Source organism: Esox lucius, chromosome 2 (assembly GCF_011004845.1).
Source record: "Esox lucius isolate fEsoLuc1 chromosome 2, fEsoLuc1.pri, whole genome shotgun sequence".
NCBI classification, from domain to species: Eukaryota; Metazoa; Chordata; class Actinopteri; order Esociformes; family Esocidae; genus Esox; species Esox lucius.
Window position 1 is genome coordinate 10,598,837 of NC_047570.1, and position 12,436 is coordinate 10,611,272.

Sequence of the window (12,436 nt, forward strand, 5' to 3'; positions counted from 1 at the left end):
GTGCGTCTGGATGCTGGACGCTAAGGCTGCTTTCAGGGGAAGTTTGAATTTCACTCTTTTAAAAGTGTAACCACTGCGATACCGAGGCATTCAGGTGTATGCCTCACAGAAATTAACACTTTTAAAAGAAATACATTCTTTCATGGGTATTCTTCCTTGGAATTACCCTTTCATGGGTAATACCAAGAAAGAGAGCATCCATTTTCCCGAGTTTACATAGTAAACGCCATGTGGGTGAAATTTTATAGATGATATTCTGACGTCCAGTTCCCGTGAAGGCAGAACAAAGTGGCGCCACAAGGAGCTGACAGAAACACTGACGAGAAGAAGTGTTACGATACACCATCTCATCCAGTCACAGTGGCATAGACTGTCAGGTTTTAATGTTAAAGTAGTTAGAACTTTAAACTCACATTGTTGTGAATCTTCGATGTAAACTCACCTTAAAACATACGCACCCCAAGGGCACCTCAATGCCCCCTTTCCGAAATATTGCTTCCAGTGCCCCCCGTCGTCCTCTGAACGCCCCCTGGGGGCAGTATCGCCCCCATTGAGAAACACTGCACTTGGGTATGGGGTAAGTTGAGCATAGGAACAGTTAAGCACCTTGGGGTAAATCAATGATGTGTCCTATGACAGGGAGATTATGTTTAATTCAGTTATCTTCATTTGAGGCTATTTAGCACATAAAACGGGTCAACAATAATCTTGATATCTTTAGAAATCTCAGATATCAGTTATCAGATACAACTTGTTCCTCTGTTACTCCATCACAGTCTCCCCTACATGACTACATGTTTGTTTTCTTTTTTTGACAACGTTTTCATTCAGTACATTTGTTCATCCCTCGCTATTCAAAAAACATTTTCTCTGACCTCTTTGGCTGCTTTTTTAAGAACCTCAAGGGGGGGCTAAACCCCTGCTGGGTTTCCATTAGTATACATGGTGCATTGTAATGTCTGTACTGTAACAATAAAAATGTCCTCTCCTGATTTAATATGCATAACATGAAAAAATACTTATGCATATTGTGCAAAAAAATGACAAAATGTAATCATCATTTGTATGGGTTATGGCCACTTACCCCAAGGCAAACATTTCCACTATATTAGCCCACACACCTACGGTACAACAATACATTTTAATGCAAGGTTTAGAACCTCTTGCAATATTTTACTGTGTTTTAAATAAAATATACAAACATATACACACAGTATCTCACAAAAGTGAGTACAGCCCTCACATTTTTGTAAATATTTGAGTATATCTTTTCATGTGACAACACTGAAGAAATGACACTTTGCTACAATGTAAAGTAGTAAGTGTATACTGTGTAAATTTGCGGTCCCATCAACATCAACTCAACACACCATTAATGTCTAAAGCGCTGGCAGCAAAAGTGAGTACACCCCCAAGTGAAAATGTCAAAATTGGGCCCAATTAGCCATTTTCCCTCCCCGGTGTCATGTGACTCGTTAGTTTTACAGGGTTTCAGGTGTGAATGGGGAGCAGGTGTGTTAAATTTGGTGTCATCGCTCTTACACTCCCTCATACTGGTCACTGGAAGTTCAACATGGCACCTCATGAACTCTCTGAGGATCTAAAAAAATATATTTGTTGCTCTACATAAAGATGGCATAGGATTTAAGAAGATTGTAAAGACCCTGAACCTGAGCTGCAGCACGGTGACCAAGACCATACAGTGGTTTAACAGGACAGGTTCTACTCAGAACAGGCCTAGCCATGTTCAAACAAAGAAGTTGAGTGCACGTTCTCAGCGTCATATCCAGAGGTTGTCTTTGGGAAATAGACGTATGAGTGCTGCCAGCATTGCTGCAGAGGTTGAAGGGGTGGGGGATCAGCCTGTCAGTGCTCAGACCATACACCGCACACTGCATCAAATTGGTCTGCATGGCTGTCGTCCCAGAAGAAAACGTCTTCTAAAGATGATGTTCAAGAAAGCCCACAAACAGTTTGCTGAAGACAAGCAGACTAAGGACATGGATTACTGGAACCATGTCCGCTGGTCTGATGAGACCAAGATACATTTATTTGGTTCAGATGGTGTCAAGTGTGTGTGGAGGCAACCAGGTGAGGAGTACAAAGACAAGTGTATCTTGCCTACAGTCAAGCATAGTGGTGGTAGTGTCATGGTCTGGGGCTGCATGAATGCTGCCGGCACTGGGGAGCTACATTTAATTGAGGGAACCATGAATGCCAACATGTACTGTGACATACTGAAGCAGAGCATGATCCCCTCCTTTTGGAGACTGGGCTGGAGGGCAGTATTCCAACATGATAATGACCCCAAACACACCTCCAAGATGATCACTGCCTTGCTAAACAAGCTGAGGATAAAGGTGATGGACTGGCCAAGCATGTCTCCAGACCTAAATCCTATTGAGCATCTGTAGGAGAGCATCCTCAAATGGAGGGTGGAGGAGTGCAAGGTCTCTAACATCCAACACCTGTGAAGCTCTGGTGAACTCCATGACCAAGAGGGTTAAAGCAGTCCTGGAAAATCATGGTGGCCACCCAAAATATAGACACTTTGGGCCCAATTTGGACATTTTTACTTAGGGGTGTACTAACTTTTGTTGCCAGCGGTTTAAACATTAATGGCTGTGTGTTGAATTAGTTTGAGGGGATAGCAAATGTACACAGTTATACAAGCTATACACTCACTAATTTACATTGTAGCATAGTGTTATTTGTTCAGTGTTGTCACATGAAAAGATATACTCAAATATTTACAGAAATGTGAGGGGTTTACATGTGTACATATACACACACACACACACACGCGCACACACACACACACACACATATAGTAGATTAGATTCAACTTTTTCATTGAACAGTACAAGTGCAGTACAATGAAATGCAGTTAGCATCTAACCAGAATTGCAAATAGAGGAGGGCAGAAAATCTACAAGTATTAGGTATAGGGTATGTTACAAGTGAGATAATAGTTGCTCGGGTGCAAATGGCAATTTCCAAATGGCATTCAAGATGTGCAAACGAGGCAAATGAAGGACTGATGTATTAAGGTAGCATGTGCACCTGAGGTGCAGAGATAGCAGCAGTGAGGTCCCGAGGTAGACATGCGTGTGTAACAACTGTAAGAATGCAAGCACAATGGCAATTCTAAATGTGCAAAGAGGCAAATTGAATGTGCAAGGAGTATGTGCAACTGAAATGCAGGGATAACAGCGGTGAGGTTCCTGAGGTAGACACAAACCTTTAACAAGTGAAAACTTCCATTATCGGGCATAGCAAAGCAGTGTCAGAGTAGTAAAAGGGAGTAGTGCAACAAGGTCCCTGAGAGGCGGGGGGGGGGCAGTGGGGGGGCAGTGGGGGGGTCACCGAGTTCACAGAATTCTCTGGGTCACAAAGTTAAGCAGGGTTCTGGCAGATGGGAAGAGACTGTTCTTGACCCTGCTATATACAGCTCTGGAAAAAAAAATAGGAGACCACTGAAAAATTATCTGTATCTCTGGTTTTAGTACTCAAACACATACCTATGTATAAAGTGAACAGTTTTGTTTTATTCTATAAACAACTGACAACATTACTCCCAAATCCAAAAATATTATCATTTAGATTATTAATTGGCAGAAAATTGGTCAAAATAACCCCCAAAATTTGTAGTTTTCACACCTCAAATAATGCAAAGAAAATCAATTCATATTCATTTTTCAACAAAATAAAATAATAATGTTTGAACTTTAACTTAATCACAGCTTTCATGCGTTTTGGCATGCTCTCCACCAGTCTGTCATATTGCTGTTGGGTGACTTTATGCCACTCCTTGCACAAAAATTTAAGTAGCTCGGCTTTATTTGATGGCTTGTGACCATCCATCTTCCTCTTGATCAAATTCCAGAGGTTTTCAATGGGGTTCAGGTCTGGAGATTGGGCTGGCCATGACAGGGTCTTGATCTGGTGGTCCTCCATCCACACCGTGATTGATCTGACTGTGTGACATGGAGCATTGTCCTGCTGGAAAAAACAATTCTCAGAGTTGGGGAACATTGTCAGAGCAGAAGGATCAGGTTTTCTTCCAGGATAACCTTGTACTTGGCTTGATTCATGCATCCTTCACAAAGACAAATCTGTCCGATTCCAGCCTTGCTGAAGCATCCCCAGATCATCACCGATCCTCCACCAAATCTCACAGTGGGTGCGAGATACTGTGGCTTGTATGCCTCTCCAGGTCTCTGTCTAACCATTAGACGACAGGTGTTGGGCGAAGCTGCCCTTACTCCATTCCTCTACCGTCCAATCCTTATGGTCTAGCTTTGCACAACTTCAGCCCTGCCACTACAAGCATATTTCGAACCATCCTCGCTATGCACTTCACCCCAGCTGCTGTTTGCCATTCTTTTTGTAGGTCACTTGATGTCATCCTACAGTTGTTGAGTGACATTTGAATGAGTTGACGGTCAGTGGACAGTCGTTTTCGCCCTCTGCCAGTCTGTAGCTTTGTTGTCCCCAATGTCTGTTGATTGACCTTGTTCTTATGAACTGCCGTCTTTTCCATTTTCAGGATTGAAGCAACCTGATGCTCACTGTATCCCTCTGGCAGTAAAGCTAGATTTGAACCATTCTTTTCCTCTCTCTAAGACTTTTCTTTTCAACTCTTTTGTCATGCTGAATAGTTATTTTTTCATTCAAATTACCTTTGAGTTACTACTTGCACTGTTTTTGCCATCCAGCTGGTCCTATTACAAGAGGATAGTGATGACCACAGCAGTGGTTTTTACATTTTTCCTCATTAAATTAGATTTGGTTCGGGTAATTACCTAATCAGTACCTCATTAAGTAAAATGAGGTGTGCCTGTGTTGGAATTTAGTAGAATGGAAAGGCTACCATACATGTAGATTTAAGAAAAATTAGGAGTGGTCTCTTAATTTTTTCCAGAGCTATATACACTGATCAGCCATAACATTATGACCCCTGACAGGTGAAGTGAGCAACAGAGATAATCTCCTTATCGTGGCACCTGTCAGTGAGTGGTATATATTAGGCAGCAAACAAACATTCTGTCCTCAAAAGTGATGTGTTAGAATCAGGAAAAATGGGCGTAAGGATCTAAATGACTTTGGCAATGGCCAAATTGTGATGGGTCAGAGCATATAACACCTGTATTTAACACCTTTAGCCACCATGACTACCTTAGGCCATTGCCCATTTAAGTAGCCTACCTCATGTATCTGGTTGAATTTGAGGAAAATGTCATAGAGATAAACTATTTGGTTGTGGTTAACATCTTTCAGGAAATCAAATGTTTAGAGCAACCATCTAAACCCATTCTAACCACATTTCAGCCTAAACAGCAAAGGACAACAACTTGATGTTGTCCTTTGCTTAGGTGTGATTCAATGGGTTAAATGCCTGCACACCATGTAGCTGTCCAGATAAGTGGGGCTGATATGCATTTTATACAGTAGCCTAACATAGCAGATACTGTCCTTGGTGCGTTAATCAAGAATACAATATGAGATGGCAAGATTCTATTTACATTTACATGAGCTAAATTTAGATGCAGCCAGTTATTGTGGTAAGTTATGGACTGACATTGTTTGTATATTAAACTAAATTAAGGGCATTGACAACTTGCATTCAATTAAATCCAACTCAAGCACTGTCCATAGATTGCAATAAAACCAAGTATGTCTTTACCATGATTCATAATGCACTTCATTTTAAACAGAAAGGTGTGTATTAAGGGGAAAATCTGAAGACATTATAAAATTGTGATAAATCGTGATTAACTACAGAAAATGATGCGATAAATTATTTGAATCATTTGACAGCACTAACATATACTGTACACACAAACATACACTGTATTTCAGGCAGACATTTTTATAATTTAATAGTAACCATTAATTAAAAAAAATTTTAACCTCAATATACTTTCTACCGGTCTTGGAGTTTTCTGCCCCTCTGGGGTAACTCACTGCCATCACTTGATCGTGTATACGATACAGCTAATAACGATGTCAGCACCATAATATCATTAATATCAGTCCCCATAGGCAATGAGCAAGGTACGCAGTACAGATCCCCCATCGACAAAAAGGAAATACCGAACCAAACAGGTGGAGGGAGGCAGGGGTGGTGGGGGGTTTGCATCCCCATGCTATTAAGACCAGCACACATCAGACTTAGTAACCTGGCGATTAAATACTAGTATGAGATCTGATTTTGTAATAGGAGCGATCCAAGGCATCAGCTGATACGTTGCTGACCAATGACCATTCGGGATTCCTGTGTGAACGGCCTATGCTAATAAACACAGCCAAAAGTTTTGGACACACTATACCATTTATGGTTGACTCAATTATGGCGGGTTGGCCTGGCGCTGAGGCAGCAAAGCAGCCCAAACCATAATGCCAAAGCCCAAAGCTTCTGTGCATTATAGTGGGAATTAACTTCTGTTCAAATGCATTGTTCTATTTTCACCAAAAATGCCATCTGGCAAAGAGTCCAAACAAATCTAGCTGTGATTCATCTATCCAGAGCAAATTGTTCTAGTAGTTTTGTTGTCCAGTAAACGTCAGTCGTGTCTTGATATTCTTTTCGAGATTTCTTCATTCCTGACCATCCATGTTTGCTTAGTCTCTTTCTGATGGTTGACTTATGTACCTTGACATTAAGTGTGGTAAGAGAGGTCTGTAGTCCCCTTGATGTCACCCTGAGGTTCTCAGATACTTTGATGGGCATCTTTTGTTAAGCTCTTGGCCTGAATTGGGTGGGAATACCTGTCTAATATAGAATGCCAGGAGTCTGCAATTTTCTCCATTTGTACATTATCCATCGGACAGTGGAATAATATACTTTAAATTGCTTGGAAATGACTTTGTAAATGTTCATCACTTATCTTTTTACTGAGGACATCAGATAGGTTGTTTAATCTTGGCATGATGTGTTATCACACACCCATAGGATTAAGACCAAACCAGACCCAGTTTCAAATCTTTATGAGTTATCTCTAATAATATTATAATAATGTTCACCTGTTTTGATGCACCTGACCCTAATTTGAGTAATTTCATGTGATAATATAGGTAGGGTTGTACTAACTAATTCTGCAGAAGGAATTAGAATTGATGTTTATTTTAATAGCATAAATAGTTAAAAGAAATAAAATAAAATGTTGTGTGGTTTGTTAAATTGTGTATCAGTGAATGTGGTTGAAATTTTGGTCAAATATCAACATGTCCAAAATAGAGTTGCCATGCTCAGCCCAAAACAGCCCACCGGCCCATTTGGAGCTTGTTGTATTTATTTATTAATTTTTTATGACATGTGACAAGAGAAAAAATCTAAGAAATGGTACTTCTGCTACTTGTGTTACCATTTGTAGACCTATGATTTAAGCTTTAACAGCATAATAATTCCAATTCCAATAAAATGACTAACCATAACCCGATGTTATTTTAAAAGTGAAAATATGTTTTATATTTAAAAGCATGAATGACTCATACTTTTATTGAATAATAATAGTAACAATAATAAGATTAACATAAATTAAAATTATAATAATTTGTTTCTGACTGTTTGAAACACTGAAAAAATTCAGGCTAATTATCCTCACAATACTACACAGAACCAAAAAAGATATTTTGGTTACATACTTCGAAATTATATCAAGTGTTAATACTCCCACATTTTTTTTAATTAGTTTTTTCTCTCCACTGCAAACTGGAGGGAGAGGAAGATAGAAATAAAGAAAAACATTTTGGGGATAATTTCTTTATTTTATTGTGACAAACATTTTGGTGTGCATGCTGTTTAGCATCATGTTTGCAACTAGTGACAAGAAAACAGGTGTGCCAAGTCATTATAGACTGACCCCACTGAGCTAATGATTCTCACAGATGAAGTGAAAAGATAAAATGATAAAGATAAAATGTTGCTCTCCGTTTATTAAACAAATACTCAAAGACAGGCTATCCAATCCGGGATAATTTAGTTTCTGTGACATCGGAACAGAAACTGAATTTTCAGGCCAGATGACAACTCTAGTCCAAATATGCATAAAAAAAGTACCTTCCATGGGGCATACTTACTTTTTTGCTTTACTGTATACATATATATTTTTACATCACTTTTTTTTTTCCTAACATGCTTACCAAGTTGGCCTTGTTTCCTCTTTCTTTACATACTCTGTCAAATAAGGTCACATGATTATTGATGTATATGGTTCTTTAGGAACTAACGGTTTGGTTAAACTTAACCTGACTTTCTTAAAGACCTGCACCAACTACACAGAGACAATGTGGGATAGTGAGGAACACTGGGGGACCTACTATAACTGCACTGTTGTCAGATGCAAAACCGCTGAGTTAAAAAGGGTTAACATTTTCCTGGAAGAATCTGAAAGGTAAGGCCAAACGCACTGTACGTGACTTGTGACTCAATGTACCAGTCAGGCATACTGAGTGCTCCTACCACCTCCCGACAAGCAATCCATCATTGAGAACACACAGTGGCTTGTGGCCACATACAGTACGCTACCTCCCTATAAAACACCCACACAAACTTCACCCACAAACCCACAAACACAATCCATGGATCCCACAAAGAGAAAGGGAGACAATACGGTGGAGAGTGCCTCCAAACTTCAAGCAGTTTCCGTCATTGTTTACACTCCCTGAGGTGAGGTGAACTTTTAAAGGGGCAATCTCTGCACTGTGCAGAGCAGATTCAGCCAATTAACCGGAAGCCCTGATGTGACATAGTCAAGCTGTTCACTGACTGTTGCTGGATTGACTACTGTGGACACCAGCCCGCGACTGTGGAGAAAACCACAGACTGGTTTAATCCATACTCAGGCGTAAGGAACAATAACAGGCTGAGTGCTGTTTAAAGGTTTCCACACAGGTTAGGGAAGTGGTGGCCAAAGCAGGCGTCAAATGTCAGAGGCAGTATAACAGAGCATTGGATTTCGTTAATGGGGCAGGCATCTGTGAGGATTACAAGGGCTCCACATACAGGAGATTTACCACTTGATCTCATGGTCTTATCTGTTTCTTTTTCAAATGACCTTGGCGTGTGGTCTTTTATGCTTCCCCTTTATTCTCTGCTGGGATTGGATGGGTCTCTAGGCTCAGGTCTCTACCTCCTTGATGAATGCGTTTGCCTGCCATTTATGTTCTTGTGTGCTATCCCGACTACCAGCCATGCCACATGAATCTTCTGCTGGGCCCATGCAAAGAGTGCAAACAGATCAGTGACACGCCAACAAGAACTCACTGCGTAAGTTAGTTTCAACACTTGTTCAGGAAGAGATAAACAGCTATAGGTGATATTAAAACTGAAAAAAGGGAGGCTTGGTTATTAATGGTTATGGTAAAGAATTAAGCTTATGGGGTCCATTTTTATTTTGGTAAGATAAGGGTTAAGGTTTGTGAAAGGCTTAACAATAATTTTAAATCTATCTATAGTAAATGCAAATGCATGGCAACAATATACATTGTGACATTCCTTTGCATTTCGAAGACAGTCAACTAATCCTTGATATGCATCATTCAGTTGCCAAGTTAATTACATCCATAATAAACTGCAAGCTTAACAAAACCAATATATATAATTCCAAAAGGTTTCCTATTTCCCTAAAAGTATGTTTGAAAGCAGATGAAAACATGCAAAGGTATTTGCTGAATGGTAGTTAAAGGAGGAGAAATGTAAATTAAATATGTACTTGGTCATGATGATACACATTAATTTTCAGAGTTCCACAAATGTATGCTCCTACCAAAAATTTGTTTTTGACTCACAAAGAAAACATGTGGCTTCCACCAAATGCATGGAAACATTCGTTTTTTTGCTTCTGTGGTTGGATTACCTGTTTATAGTCACAGCACACATACTGTATTATACTGGAAAGTAAGGGTACAGTGTACCAAATTTGGAAGTGGCTACACATTAACTAGTAAAGAAAAAATACAATAAATTACATTTTGTCGCTCCATGGATTCAAACTCCCAACCACTGAAGTGAGCAGCTTATCCACTCAACCACTAACCTCATCCACAACACCTCAGAACACCGCCAACTCATTTAAATGGAATAGTGCTCACCATTTACCGTGGTGGCCAGTTTTCAAGTAATATAGAATCTATACATGTTCCCATCTGGACAGACATCTAGTTACACGTTTACCTTGACCGATCTCACACATGAGCACACACACAAAACTCATCCCTGTGTGTTTACTAAAGTGCTACTTACTAATCTTTACTTTTTAGTTATCCACTTAAGTTAGAAGCATACTTAAGTTACTGTGTGGAGATAAATGGCCATTTATATTTATTAGTACCTTTAGTAGTAAATACTTTCAAAATAACTATAGACACAATACAAAACATTGCCACAGGATGCCATCAGTGTTTTTTTTTTGGAAGAGCCTGTGGGGATCAAACCACTATGGTTAGAGCAGTACCACGGATAATGAATAATGCAGACAGAGAAGGACGGGAAGGCAGAGGATCCTGCACTCACTGCTGACTACTTTACAACCACCTGGAGCAAGAGGGGCATGGGTATAGACAACTTTCTCCCTGTGCAACCTCTCAGACACAGCATCCTTTCAAACGCACACACATAGGAAAGAGTTTGAGGGTGAAGTATAGTGAAAGACATACACAGAGATACTAAGAAAAGGCAAAGAGCAGAAGGGGGAGAGATAGGCATTCAGAACAAGAGGGGGAGAGAGAGAATAAGGTCTTACATTAAATATCCACAGCTTTCCTCCTGAATAATTAATAGGAGCAAGATTTTGAACTGAAGAATGTCTGTGTGAAAGCAACCTGGCATCCAATCAGATAGGAATAGGCATTGCCAATTGCTGGGTCGTGAATTAGAATATTTCGGCATTCAGCAAACACGTCCAACATCCAAAGAAGCCGCCCTACCCCATCACTTAATCTCTGTGTGTCTGTTTACACCGATGATGACCACTTGAATCGGATAGTGAGGGACAGTCACACATCCCGTAAACAAACAACAGATGTACCACATTTTGTGCATGTTTTTCAGTTAGACATTTCAATTAGTCTATTCTTTTATGTTGCATTGTTGACATGGTGTTACCTACGTACATCATAACCATGTGGCAATGGTGATGTTAAACCCTTCAATCATATTTGTGATCTAATGTTGCTCGCTGCAAAAGACAAAAGTAGGCTACTATGATATCATTACATTTGCAAAACCTTTTGTGCTTTATTCCAGCTAAACTTGGTCAGCCTCTCGAGGGAAAGTTAACTTTATACAAAGAATTACAAAAGTTGACCTGCATAGCAATACTAGACTTATATTAAATCATATTTCTAATCATTTGTACCTGTTCTGATTCTAATTTTAGCCATTTAATGTGATGTAAAGGTTGGGGTGTACTAACATTTACTGCACAAGGATAATTAATTTATGTCATTTCATACACTCCCATTCAAAAGCTTGTGGTCGAGTTAGAAAGGTCCTTGTTTTTCAAAAGAAAATACATTTTTGTCCATTAAAATAACATCAGATAGATCAGAAATACAGTGTTGATATTGATAATGTTTTCAATGACTATTGCATCTAGAAACGATAGATTTTTTATAAATATCTACATAATGGAGAACCATTATCAGCAACCATCAGTCCTGTGTTCCATTAGCACGTTCTGTTTGCTAATCCAAGGTCATCATTTTAAAATGGATCATTAGAAAACCATTTTGCATTGTTAAAGAAGCAATTAACTATCTTTCTTGAGACTAGTTGAGTATCTGGTGCATCAGCAATTGTGGGTTTGATAACAAGCTCAAAATGACCAGAAGCTAAAAACCTTCTTCTGAAACTCATTAGTTTCTTCTTGTTCTGAGAAATGAAGGCAATTCCATGCAAGAAATTGCAAAGAAACTGAAGATCCCGTACAATGATGTACAAATCCTTTCACAGAACAGCTGGCTCAAACTGGCTCTAACCAGAATGGATAGTGGAGTGGGAGGCCCCAGTGCACAACTGAGCAAAAGGGGAAAAATATATTAGGGTGTCTAGTTTGAGAAACAGACGACTCACAGGTCCTCAACTGGCAGCTTCATTAAATAGTACCTACAAAACACCAGTCTCAACGTCAACAGTGAACAGACAACTCTGGGATGCTGGCCTTCTAGGCAGAGTCGCCATATCTCAGACTGGCCAATAAAAAGACAAATATTTAGATGGGCATAAGAACAATGACACTGGACAGAGGAAGATATGGACAGAATAATCTGTTTGAAGTGTTTGAGATGCAACCCGATATGAAAAGATGCTGGAGGAGTGCTTGACGCCATTTGTCAAGCATGTTGGAGGCTATGTGATGTGGCCTGGGGGTGCTTTGGTGGAGGTAAAGTGGGAGACTTGTACAGGATAAAAGGGACCTTGGAGAAGGAAGTC

General features: G+C 39.7%; 1 protein-coding gene across 5 annotated transcripts in view; it reads right to left on the reverse strand.

Moving 5' to 3' along the window:
* The window catches only part of cdh8 (cadherin 8), a 115,931-nt gene that overhangs the window by 53,492 nt on the left and 50,003 nt on the right, over positions 1-12,436 (reverse strand). The gene's annotated exons all lie outside the window — the stretch shown is intronic.